The sequence below is a fragment of the Clarias gariepinus genome, chromosome 6, assembly GCF_024256425.1.
Source record: "Clarias gariepinus isolate MV-2021 ecotype Netherlands chromosome 6, CGAR_prim_01v2, whole genome shotgun sequence".
Lineage (NCBI taxonomy): Eukaryota > Metazoa > Chordata > Actinopteri > Siluriformes > Clariidae > Clarias > Clarias gariepinus.
Window position 1 is genome coordinate 20,833,286 of NC_071105.1, and position 13,435 is coordinate 20,846,720.

The window sequence follows — 13,435 nt, forward strand, 5'->3', positions numbered from 1 at the left end:
TCAGACAGCCATGTATTTTTTTTACTATAAATACCAGTCGCCTGCACGATTACTAAATTGCACTAATACATCAGGCTGTAATCTGAACCCGTACGATGCTCTCCCAAAGTAAATGGAACAAATTACTTTGGCAATTTGCAGCCTCGCGTTGATGATCAAACCCGAGCTCGTGGGCGTCGAAAGCGCCGCCGCGTCGATCCCGTAGCCACGCCCACTCCAGCAGCGCGGGTGCGCGCGCGCTCCACTGGTGCATCGCTCACGAAGCCTGGCTCAGTGACGCGCCTCAGGTACAGAGCGCCGCCTGCTCTCCCCTGTAGCTGAACCCGCGGTTATTCATGACTCAGTGAGCGGACTAGGGAAGAAAATGGAAAGTGCTCGCGGCTCGAGTCGAGACCGTTTCAGGACCTCTTCAGCTGGACAGCGCAACAGCTTCTTTTTCTTCTACAGGAGCGCGAGCTCGGGGATTTCTTTTTGAATTGCACGAGCAGGCGTGATGGAGTTCATCATGGAACAGGAAGAAGGTGCAACATCATCCGAGTAACAAGAACAGCAAACATTCTGAAAACATGAAGCTGGAAGTCTTGTGAGCAGCACTGCGCAGAAAAGCATCCAGCAGCAGCACACACAACACACACGGTGAGTGGGGAAATGGGTCAACTCTGAAATTCACACACTGTTTCAAAGCTATTTTATACATTTGATAATATAATTAATAATATTAATAATAATAATAATAATAATTTTTATTATTATCCCTTAAAAAAAGCTTGCATCAATAAGTAATACGGAAAAAAATCCCTTTCAGACTGTATTCCCTGCTAGTGATATAAATATAAAGATAGATGCATAATTATCTTAAGGCAAACAAAAAGGCAGCATCTATTCACAGGTTGAATTTTTGTATAGTTTAAAAGAAAAAAAAGTGTTCATTTAGGAGTATTCCAAATAAAATGAGAAAATTTTCTGCTTTATTAAGTGATCTACATTGGCTTACTGCATATCTATCTATCTATCTATCTATCTATCTATCTATCTATCTATAAGGCTCAAGTATTGTTCTCCAATTTTATCCAAACAACAGGTCTTTATGCCCGGATGACTGCATTATCTTGACATTGATTAACACCATCAAATCACATCAGTAAATCTTAATGTTGGCCGTTAACATTTTCTGTTAAAAAATAAACCTCTCCTTTAAAAATAAACAAATAAAATAAAATTGTAAACGTATATTGATCTTCACACACAGGCCCTTATTTCTTATTTCTTTTATTATAAGGATTCAATCAATCATCCTATTGGACATTTAATGTGATTACTAAAGTAAAATGTTACAATTCCATGTATGTTATGAATAGAAATCAAGATTGTGTCATAAACTTCCATTCAGTTAGCACTGTTTTTCTGAACATTTGGGGGCCCTAAGTAAAAACCCACTCAGGGGCCCTACACATGTAATGTTTTATGGTGTATTCAAGTCAACTCAGGACTTTTGATTTTGCAGAATAAAACTACCTTTATTTCTCTAAATTCCCCGTCTGTTACACTAATGCGCTGATCCCAGCGTTTTACTAGCACTTGGATACCATCACCGTAGAAAGTTTTCTCAGTTTGCCGGAACCATGATCAGACTGCCTGCATCAGAACTGAATTGCTGGCAGAGTTCCTGTAATGTGCAAGTGGTGTTCATGTTCACACAGATAGATGCGACTCTTCTACAAGTTTTAGACAAATGATTTGTTGATTTTCAAGGATCAGGTTTTTCACTCACTAAATATTCACAGGAATGATATAGAGTAGCACCCTGTCCATGTTGTACAGTAGCCTACTTTGTGCCCTGAGTCCCCTGTGAAAAGGTCCAGTGTGCTCTGAGCAACCTCGGCCTGGGGTCATTCATACACATACTTTAAAAAACGTTGCACCATTAAAATGTTTTACTGTGGATAAGGGTCTCATCAGTGTACTGTGCTAAAATAAAAAATAAAATGAATAATTAAATATATACATTTTGTATGTACATAAAATATTTAAAAATCCCCAATTATATCTTCCTTAGTTTTGGTAGCGGAGTCGCTTTAGATGTAAAAAAAAAAAAAAAAAACTGCATGTAATCAACGTTTCAGCCACCAGAGCTGCGATTATCTTTTAAGTATACAGCCTTCTGCTCTCATAGCTTGTATTGTATTGTAGAAATAACAAGCTACTGTGTGTACATGTGTTAGCCTAACATTTATTCAGTAACACTATAGACACTAGCTAGCTGGCTGGTTAACTGGTGGTAAGTGGAAGCAAGTAACAGAGAGAATTGAGTAAAATGACTGCAGTTCATTAGCATTCATTTTATTAATTGGGGGTGTAATTTCAGCATTTTCTCCTAATCTGCTTTTATCGTTTTTTTTTGGATGTTTCAGCCTGGTATATAAACACTCCATGGTCGCTGTGTCTTGCTATTCTTTTGATGTTAATTACTTAATTTCGTTATCTAAATTGGAGTTTCTGTTCTTTTCACATCACCATGGGGAGCACTGTTACCCTGTTACTACCAAGTGCATCCACTTTTTCACTGGTGGTCCAGGGGCTGTTAGCAAATACTTGTACTATCTATATTAGAAACGACCCAGGACCCAAGATATAATATGTTCTAGTACCGAGCAATAAAAACAGTAAAGTTGGCATACAAAATATTATATTCCTGTATTATTTAGAAAAAGAAATCTTTTTACCATCATTGACCTCGCTAACATTTAATAAATGTTTTCCTGCCAGATTCTTAACTGCACTAATGAATAATTGCTGGCCATAGCATGAAAATTGAGGTTTCGATTATCGATTATTCATTCGTTCCTTCATTCATGCTTTTTGGAGTATTGGTCTGAGTGAATTTTGCACAAACGCCGGTGTCACCATTCTGCAGGTGTGTGTGTGTTTTTTCCTTCCCACTGTTGTGTTGCTGGGTCCAGGATGCTTCACTTTGTTCTTTAAACTTACAGCAGCTGCTATTATGAAAGAGCTTTATGATTGAGGTTAATCACACAGTATTCCTGAACAGAGTGTTCATGACTGGCCACAAAAAGTCAACATTTAGCTATAATGGTTGTTTTCTCTGAGCACCTGCTCTTTATAAACACTATTTTATTTTGCTATGATTTACCAGTCTTACTCACTGATCACACCGTCTACTGGCTTCGAGAGGTGAGAACAAAACAGATGGTGAAAGCAAATTATATTAGCTGTGTTTTACCTCCTCAGTGTATTTACTGCATATAGAATAACCTCCTTCTGCACACTTACTTAGCTGGAAGAAAATTCCTATATGTGCAATCACTACGTGATCGATTTGGCTGTACAAAAAGAGATCAATCAATTTTGGCAGATTATAAGTAAAAAAAATAAAATAACATATATATATATATATATACCAGAGCATTGTAAATTAATAGCAAAAGTTAAAAAGCTCAAATATAATAAATTATGTTATGTCCAAATTTTGCCAAATGCTCCACCTCTTACAGTTTTGTCCCAATTAATCAATCAGCTTGCAGTTGTGTTTGTTATATCAGTAATGATTTGGTTAAGTTGCACATTGGAACAAGGAAAATTGCTCTTGAGTGGTGTAACGAAAGCATGTTTGCCCTATTACTCAAGATCATAGGTTTAATTCCTGGCTGTTTCTATAGTCATCCATAGCTGGGAGTCTAGAGAGCAAATTGGCCATGCTCTCTTGCACAGGGGTGGGTGGTGGGGGTTAATACTCGCACTCTCACATCAATCTTACCAGCAGTATGAGCTCACTCAAGCGGAAGTGGCGGATAGTGCTTTCCTTCAAGTGTGTTTCTCCAACCTTGCGTGAGCATCACATGTCTCATGGGATGCGTCTGTTAGTCTTTGCTCTCTATGGTTCGTAGTCATTGCAGAGTTCCCCAACAGAGAGAGGGGTGGAAATTGGCTACAACTAAAATTAGTTGGAGAATTTCAGAAAAATCCCGCAAACAAAAACAGTGCCTTATCATAGAAGCCAATGAGTGCTGAAGAAAATGCAATGGCAGTACCATACTGTTGTTTTTTTTTTTGGCTTTAACATTCTGCAAAAGTCCAAGGACCACATTTAGTTAACACACAGCCGCAGCTGTCTTGCCAAACCGATAGCGTTGCTTCACTGATCACAGAAAGGAATGACATGATTGGCTCTTTGATGTAATGCAGTTGTTCACTGTTGCTATTTGGTAAGCATATGTAAGGTCAGTGCTCCTAAAAGTATATGTCATAGGTCTCATCTTGAAAGTTTGGTTATAGACAACCTTGTGTTGTCTAATTTGCCAGATTTATTAAATGTCTGAAAATGTTGTTTATCTTGTTTTGCAGTCAAACTCTTCCTATATATAATTTAAACATTCTGAAAGCAACATACAGAAAAATTGACAGTCTTCATATGCCTAATGTATACGTGTACTGTATGTTTGGCATTTATTATTGATTACTGTCCATAGTTACTGTACTTAATTTTTACAGTGGCCAGATAGTAAAAAAAAAAGCTTTTTGTTTCCCACTCTGCTGTTTTAATGGATGTTTGATCTCATTTCATGATAAGACAGAAAATCAGAAAATCATTGGAGAAAGAGAAGTTAGTAACAGAGAGTAAATAACAATAACATTTGTTAAATGTATGTGGGTATATGGGAAAGAAAACTGTATGGAACTCTGTCCACGTTGTAGCCTACTTTGTGCTGTGAGTCCCCTGTGATAGGGTCCAGGCCCCCCATGATCCTGTGGCAGATAAGTGATATAAAGAATAGAAATATATTTTCTCTCTCTCTCTCTGTCTATATATATATATATATATATATACACCCAGAGGAAATCCACCAAGCACAGGGAGAACATGCAAATTCTTGCACAGACCCTAAGGCAGGAATCAAACTTGGACCCTGGATGTGCAAGGCAACAGTGCTAACCATTAGGCCACAGAGAATACCAGTTTATCAGGACAATATTTACTTGTCTGCAACCGTGTAAGGAATAGCGAGTAATTTACATTCCAGTTCTTAAAGAAATCTTTCTTTTGAAATGAAGCAGACACTGCTTGATTCTGGATGGCTTTCAAACATCAGTTCACTTCAGCGTAATTGAGACAGTTTGCTAGCTGTCTATAAGGCAGAAAAGATCAAAATTTATATTGTTTCACTCTCCAAATACACTGAAGAGCTTTGTATCAGTGGGAGAAGAAAGGATCAAAAACCTCTATTGCACAAAGAAACTCTTCTGCTATCACAGCTTAATTATCTGAACTGACTGACTAAGCATAAACCCAAATTTAGATTTCATTTAGCCTTGTGTCTGAGGCTCCCACATAAAGATTTTCTGTCCACATTATCAAATGAGACCCTTTGGCATGAACACAGCACGTGGATCGTCGATGGAGCGCTAATATATTCTTCACATTACACCAAAAGAGATGTATAGAACCACACTGGACATAGATTTATTAAGTCCATGTCTTCTCTACTGGGTGATCTCTTTAACACAAACTCCCACACACATATACACCACACCCAGACCCACTCCTACTCCCCAAACACACGATTAAATCTCTGCTGATGCTGCAGCTTTCTGTCTACGGCACAAGATCTTTTTTTTCTGCAATAGAGTTTTACCACAGTGTGTGTGTGTGTGTGTGTGTGTGTGTGTGTGTGTGTGTGTGTGTAATTGGATATTTCTAGTGAAACGGCATGTCTCCACTCTAGCCCATCTACTCATTTTCCCTCTAGCTAAGACCATCTGCTCAGCGGCAGGTCTGGCCAAACAGCTCAGGCACTGGGTGAGAGAGTGGACCTACCACTGTCCCTGCCTCCGTCAGCAATTCTCAACCCACGACTAACTTCATAGCCAACACTGCTGAGAGCTTTCCGACTTCAAATCATCACTGGACTGTGTGCTTTTTTTCTCCTCATAGCTCAGAGTCATGAGACTTTATCCACAAAGGAGGCTGAGTATAAACTGAGTAGAAACCGAGTAGTTGAAAGGAATAAAGGACTCAGTGGTCTGTCTTTCTCCACAACCCTTGGCTCATTTTGGAGTGATAGCTAACGGAAGAATATTTGCCAGGGTATTGTCCTTTTATCTAGTCTGAGCCAACTTATTAGGCCTGGATCTGCACAAACACCAGAATGTAAAACGGTTCCTGAAGCATCCCTCTTTCGTCTCTCATCGCTGAGTTTAGTTTGTTCGATTGCAGAGTGAGTTCGATTCAGAATGTGCTCACCAAAACAAAAGCATTGTTGGAAAAAATCCTCAGTTATGATAAACAGCTTTTAGTCAGATGGTCTCGCAACAGCTTAGCAGGGAACAGATCAGAGTGTGAAAATGGGAATATTCATCATTTACATCACTTCAAATGGTTGGGATTGTCTATTTGTTATCATGTTTTTACCAATACCGAGAAATAGCAGATTGCAAAAGTGCTAGCAGAATGTTAACGCTATGTTTTTTTCAAAAGAATCCCAGTAAGGCAAAAACAAATGTCTTTCTCGAGACAGATGAAGAAAAAACATCTCCCAATATGTTGAATCAGAATCAGAATAAGTTCTGTTTCATGATCATTCATTCAGAGATGATAAGGGGATCGTAGGCTGATAAGGGAACAAACAGCTAAAAAGTTTCAAGAAAGTTTTTTGGAGATGTTACAAATTCTGAAGAGGCCTTCTTGTCAGTAGGAAGCCGGTCTATTCTGATCTCCTCTTTGGCTGATCCTAACACATGCTGAGAGATTCCCTTCGTCACTGCGATCTGTATGCACCCCCAAGAGTGCCTTCTGTTAAACCGAGTGTGAAATGAGCACATTTAGCAATCCCACTAGCGTCATGACATGAGCTGTTCAGCACTTAAAGCCAAACTTGCAAGGCCTTTACTCCCCAGTCACAGCAGATTTTGTGCATTCTCATTGTCTTGCTTAGTACATGTTATATTTAGCTACACAGATGGGAAATGTCTTACCAGCGTGTCGGACCACCATGTGGCACCAGTTTCATTGCTCCCCGCCACAAGCTTCTGGAGCTAGTACTGGAGGGATTAACAGCATTGTCCCAAAAGACACTCCCCCTGCGTATGGCACAGGACAGCCTTTTTTTTATAACTATTTTTCATAACTATCAAATCATTCAGTAAGTCACTGTCCTCCTTAAAGTGACCATTTCCACCTAGATAGAAATGCGTTACCATAGTGACCCACTAGGAGGACAAGTCAACCTGAACTAAACTGGTTATTACAGAGACACATATGAGAAATTAAAATTTGGCTTATTCAAGGCTTCTTAAAGAACATGCTACAGTTCTTCTGTCTCTGCAGGTAAAATACCAGCCAGTCTTGGTCTTGTTTTTCCCAGGAATGTGTATTATTATTTACTCTGAGCCATTAGTACACAAAATAATACTGGAAAAAATCTCTGTGACATGAATTTGTAAAATATTTTTTTCTTTTCTACTGATACTAGCAGAAAACCTAAGAAAATGGAAAGACGCCATTATAAAACTGAGATTGAATTATACCAGTCGATAAGCAGCTCCTAAGATACAGTAGGTATTCAATCTGTCCACTCCTTGGTGGTTGATGTAAAACACTATCATGGATTTGAACATGTTTCCTCTTAGTGCTTCCAGAAAATGTTGTAGCACTAGTCAAACAGATTTCATTTCTGGGATATTAATATGCTCATCCAGAGACTCGTGTTTCCACTTCTCTTTCACTTTAATGCTTTTTTCAGCTCCTTCTCCAGGTTTACGGAAAGGGATCTGTCATAAAAGTTTCTCTCTTTTCTGAAATAAACAGGTGCTGGACCGATATCTCAGTGTGAGTGCATACTACTAGTGATAGCTACTTTTGTGATGTGGTTGACAGGTGCTGAGCAGTCAGTCGAAATCAAAATGGCAGACAGAACAACATACCCAGTTTTTCTAGTTGAGCTGCAAATAATCACATAGCATCCAGACACAGAAAGTCTGTGTATGAGAAATGTGTATCCATTTGTAATTTCAGGACCGCATCCATAATCGAGACAACGCTATGATCCGACAGGAATACCCATATGGCATGCGAGTAAAGTCTCATGTCACTGAAAAATCAGTGAAGGAAACAAGCGACTCTTTTTGGGATTAACGTTTCGTTCTTGTGCCTACACATGCTTGTCTGGCCCAACAGCCACTATTCACTCAGCAGCCAACTGTCCATAAAAATTAGTTGTACCTTACAGTATATTGTAGTGCATTGGGGCTCTACAGTGATTTGGAGACCTTGGAAACAAAGCAAAATCAAAATTATGATCTGTGATTGTATTACATCTAGTATGTTGTCATTGCTATGGCCGCTGACATCCTATTGCCCATTCGTGGGAAGTCCTAGAAAAAAAAAAAAAATCTTTATACTCTGGTTGAAATTCATTTTGAAGATCAAATCATTAGTAAAACCTATTTCATGCAAAAGAACCAATACTAACAAGAATAATAAACAAAGTTGGCATAGTAGGTTTAAGGTGTTGTAATTGATTTATAATATCAACTAGTGAACTAAGTAAAGTTTTTTGATGTTTTCAAAAAACATCATTCTATCATGAAAGAGTTGGCAGCAGCATTTTAGCAGCATGGACAATATAACTGGGTTGATCGCTAAGGTTAATAAAAATAAGAGAGGCAGCAAAATTATCTTTCACTTTTTGAAACAGCTAGAAAGGTAAATAAAAGACAATTTCCCTGAGCCTTAAATAAATAGCAATACTGGGTTGATTATATTCCAAATAATATACAAACTAATAGTATACAAAGAACATTGGTGCACTGTGTTCCGATATCTTTTCTATGGAATTGGATAAGACGGGCTGGCCTTTGGGTGTCCCTGATCCTGTCACTAGTTTACTGCTATATAATTGATAATCATTGTTAATCAATGCACCTCTTGAAGGTCTTAATCTTATGTCTGGTCAGTGTCTAAATAATTTTGAGAAATATAATGCCTTGAAGACTTAATGAGTCACCACTGGTGTCTTTGAGTGAAAAAACGAACAAATTGACAACTACCATGCCAAGTCCTGTTCTGGTTCATTTGGTAGGAGGCAGACATTTCCAGCATTGAATAAGGGCAATAATAGTGTTGGCTGCATGATCAGAGTGTGCACACTATGCAGCATGTGCTAATGATCTAATGTCTTGCCATTACATCAGGGTCTGTCTCAAGTGAGGTGACGGTAGCCTGCTGTGCTCTCCGAATGTGCATTGTTGCAGCTTTGCATTGCATTTAAAGGCTCTTGCATTTGCCTGCTCTTAGCTTCTATACCGTATTCTAAAGTTGTAAATTCTCATACTCCTGTTTGGACTGCTCAGCTCCTGCAACACTGCAAATGAGCATCCAAATGTCCTCTTCTGCCATATCCGCTGCTTCTTTTCCTCTTCCCTGTAGCTGTATGATACCAGGGAAATATGATTCATAGCCAGCCGTATTTCCACAGCATACAAGGCACTATTAAGACACTGCTAACAGCATTATGCTTCTGTTAGGCCGAGGCTTTTTAAGTGCATGTCATAAAGATTCAGGTCCCAAACAATTTAGGCATCGAGCATGTTTATAATCCAGCTCTGTCAGGTTTTGGAAAGATGACAAACTTTAAACAATTCACACCAGTTATAAGTTAATTACACTAGATCTGCAATATCATGCATGTATTGTTCGCTGGCAAAATCAGCAATAAATCAAATATTTGAATTACTGTCATCCACAGCACATGTTAAAGCATTCTATCTGATGGTGCAGATTTCACAATAACAAGATTAGCAAAACGATTAGAGTGCTATCCTCGGCGTCATGAACTCCTCAGCAAGATGAGAGTGGAAAAGAAGGGAAACGTAATGTAGCAAGGACCTCTAATAGGCTACTCATGTGTGTTCATGGGTGTTACAGGGCGTGACAACTTTGCTGTTAGTAATCAGCAAGGAAATGAGCAAATGTGAAAACTTTACTAGTCTTGGCAGTGTGTAATGAAAGGAAGCAGAAACGCTTCATTTCTCAGAGCTATAAAAATATCCAGATTTAGATGTTACAGCACTGCCCTATAAATGCATTTAAAAGACTGTTTCATTAAAAAAAACAAAAAAAAACTTTACGCTGCAATCTAAAATATTCATTTATCAACATTTACAGGCTGACCATGATTTATCCATGAGTTAGGTGAGAACTAATACATGGTGCCGTATCTGTACCTTCCCTTCCCTTTGTTCTTATGAATGCAGCGACCTAGAGACTTGTGGGCTGCACTGTGGGGGAGAGAGTTCTCAGGAACCCAACATTATTGTGCTGAACAGAACAAGCTGGTTAAAGGGATGAAACTGATGTTCATCACGATAGCTGAATTTTACCACCTTCTTTCCTTCTGCCTCAGATTGAATTAACCAGGCTGTGGTCAGGCGGTAGAACATCTGATTCTAGAGTGGCTCTAACCATGCAAAATGGGAGATCTTGGATGCTTGTTATAGAGAAACAGAGGAGCACGCTTTCAGTATTTGATAATTAGTTGTAATTATTTACCATGAGAGGCCCAATTAATAATGCATGGGCTGCAACTCTGTGGGCAGCATGGCAAGGGATGTTAATTGTCATAGTTCTGCAAGGCAAAAAAAGACAGCAGAGATGTAATGAAGCCTTCCATCTTCTCTGTGCTGCACAGTGTGTGTGTGTGAGTGTGTGCATACGTGATGGAAAGATATTACAAGATTTCATTTATCTGATGACAGGGTGGTGTTGGGAGACCTACCCAGGTGTGGTTTTCACCATGTTTGAGGACAAGCCAATGCCTTCTCAAGACTAGAAAATAGAAATAAAATCCATTGAAGACCTAGACCAGAAAACATGAAAAAGTTAAGAGCTTCCACATAGCCAAACGCTAATTATTATAATGGAATAGCAAAGGCAGAACAGATAATAATAAAAAGAAAAAAAGAAGAAAAAAAACAGGTAAGTATAACAGAATGATATGATCATTTTGAACAATCTGATAATTTTGACTTGTAGGTATTTTCTCACGTCACGCACATTTCCATCATTTTCCTTAGATTCTGTAAAGCTGCTTTGTGACCATGACCATTGTTTAAAGGCCTATACAAATAAAATTGAACTGAATTGAATACTGTTCAAAGCAGATCAGAAAAAAGAAGGTGTTTGTGGTTTGTGCAGATGAAAAAGTGTTTTATAAAGAGTACAGTTTGGAACTTGGAACTTCAGCAAGGCTGTATCTGGAGCAGGCTAGATAATCAGAAGATAAAAAAACAATAATAATTGTTTCAAGGTTTTGGCACCTTTTAATAATACTTTAAGGTTAGGCATAAATGAATGTTATAAAGTAATTCAATTTAAAGTATCCAGTCAGGTTTAATAGTAAAAGTATAAGCATTCTCTTTAATATACAGAATTCATAAGTAAAAGCCCTAGGGGCAAACAGTTCTTTCAGAATCCTGCATTGTGCTTTTATTTATTGCAGATTTGCTTTAAGTCATATATCACCATACATACAGTACTAACTCAATATTACTTCTCACGCAAGGATCCTAAAAGCTAATATTTATAATATTTAACTGTATGTGTTTAACCTTACCATGTCAGTCTGCTTATATGTTTATACCCTCTTTATGAAAAAAAAAAAAATAATAGCATATATTCCAAGGAGAGAATCACAATGAATTACCACGCTGCTATTTCCAAACAGCGTACAGGGAATTTTTGGAGCATCCATAAAGCATTATCTCATTGTTTCGCACAACACAGCACTCTCAGTCTTTATCTGGAGCCATGCAGAAGCTTGGCTCGTGGGCTGCTCTCTGATCTTTTTCTGAAGTGTGTCAGTCACACGCAGTGGGAGTCTCGGGTCCGGAGGTGAACCTGGACTGAAAGCACAGCTGTTCATTACACCTGTTCCACAGGTGCTCCAATCCTGCAGAGCATGACGTGTTTTGATTCGGTGAAATGAGAAAACACGGTTGCATATAATGCGCACTTTTATTTCCATATCGTTGCGGTCGTCTTTGATGTTACACTTCTGGTGCAATCTGTCATACAGAAATTCCCCCACACACATCAAACTAATTTAGAGGAGCCTATCTGTACAGAAAATGGAGCTAAAGCAGCTCTGTGATTAACTTCATTCTGGTTCATTATATGACCCATCTTTTTATTTTTTTTATTGTTTTTTATGACCATGAGACATGTGTAGTGGTAATTGCAAAATGTACAATTTCCAAAGGACAGTAGAAACACACATACACATATACAGTACACATACATACACACTTGCCCATGCTAAGCATACGGTGAGAAATGAGGGCTGTTTGAAAACTCTCTTAGCTCTCGACTGCGCTATGTGGGTGTTCTCTCATTGTCTTTCCCGCAGGGGATGCTCTTGTTGTGTTGCGGGGGAAGGTTGAGCTCTGAGATTAATGAAAAGCACCATCTTAGTCCACAAAAAACCCCACATTCTTTCAATCTACTTAACACCATGGATTCCAGTAGCTCGCCGGCGACTTGGGCTTGTGTGCTCCCATGTGTGCCAAGCCAGTGTGATTTCCTCTTTGTAGATCCTAAAATGGCTACAGGCACTTTGTTTCCTACTGTTTCGTGCAAACTTGCCACATTTATCATTGGTGCGCACAATCGACAGTACTTGTTACATTCGGTTCAGGCAAGAAAAAGACTTAAGAATTTTTTTTTTCTGAAAGAATATTAAATATGATCCAGATGTTACCAAAAAAGTCGTTCAGATGTATAGTTGACAAGGGAAATATATTATTGATGGTGAAGATTCAAGCATTTGTTTTTAAATCACAAACACAGCATGGTTCAAGGTATAATATTAATATAAAGTCTAGGTAGTCAGTGTGTTATGTCTATTATTTGACCAAAAAACAAAGACACTATAAAGTCACTAACTTACACAAAGAGCTTTCTAGTGAGTCTGGAGCCTTTATTGCAAACACTGGCTGTGAGAGTGAAATACACTTTTTATCACCCACTATCTGTACTAAAGTATTTGATACAAGGCAGTTGAAGTGCTTGTAGACTATTCATCATAAAATAGCACATATGTTACGTTTGTTGTAATGAACATTTACATTTCATCCACATCCCAGTCTCCTCTTTCTCCTCTGGAAAAGTAGATTTCCTAGGATTTTAATGGGGTAAGGCTACAGAGGTTTTAAAATAAAGATGCTTGCAAACATGCTAGCATGATACACTAACGCATAAATAAATAAGAGCAGCTTACTCTAGCATGTTTCAAAATTTCACTAAGGTAGGGCCAGGGGTGCTCTCACTTTCCACACAGTAGTCTTGTGGCTTATCTGTATTCAAACAAACATAAATAGCCATTGCACCAATCACATTGTACTGTATAGAATATTATAAACCAGA

The 13,435-nt window shown here is 38.5% G+C and overlaps 1 protein-coding gene across 2 annotated transcripts in view; it reads left to right on the top strand.

The window, feature by feature from the left end:
* The first annotated feature begins 266 nt into the window (after positions 1–266).
* The window catches only part of grm4 (glutamate receptor, metabotropic 4), a 216,720-nt gene continuing 203,551 nt past the window's right edge, over positions 267–13,435 (top strand). For both annotated transcript variants that reach the window (XM_053498325.1, XM_053498326.1), the window contains exon 1: positions 267–636. The gene's annotated coding sequence lies outside the window, so the exon portion shown is untranslated. The remainder of the gene's footprint in view (positions 637–13,435) is intronic.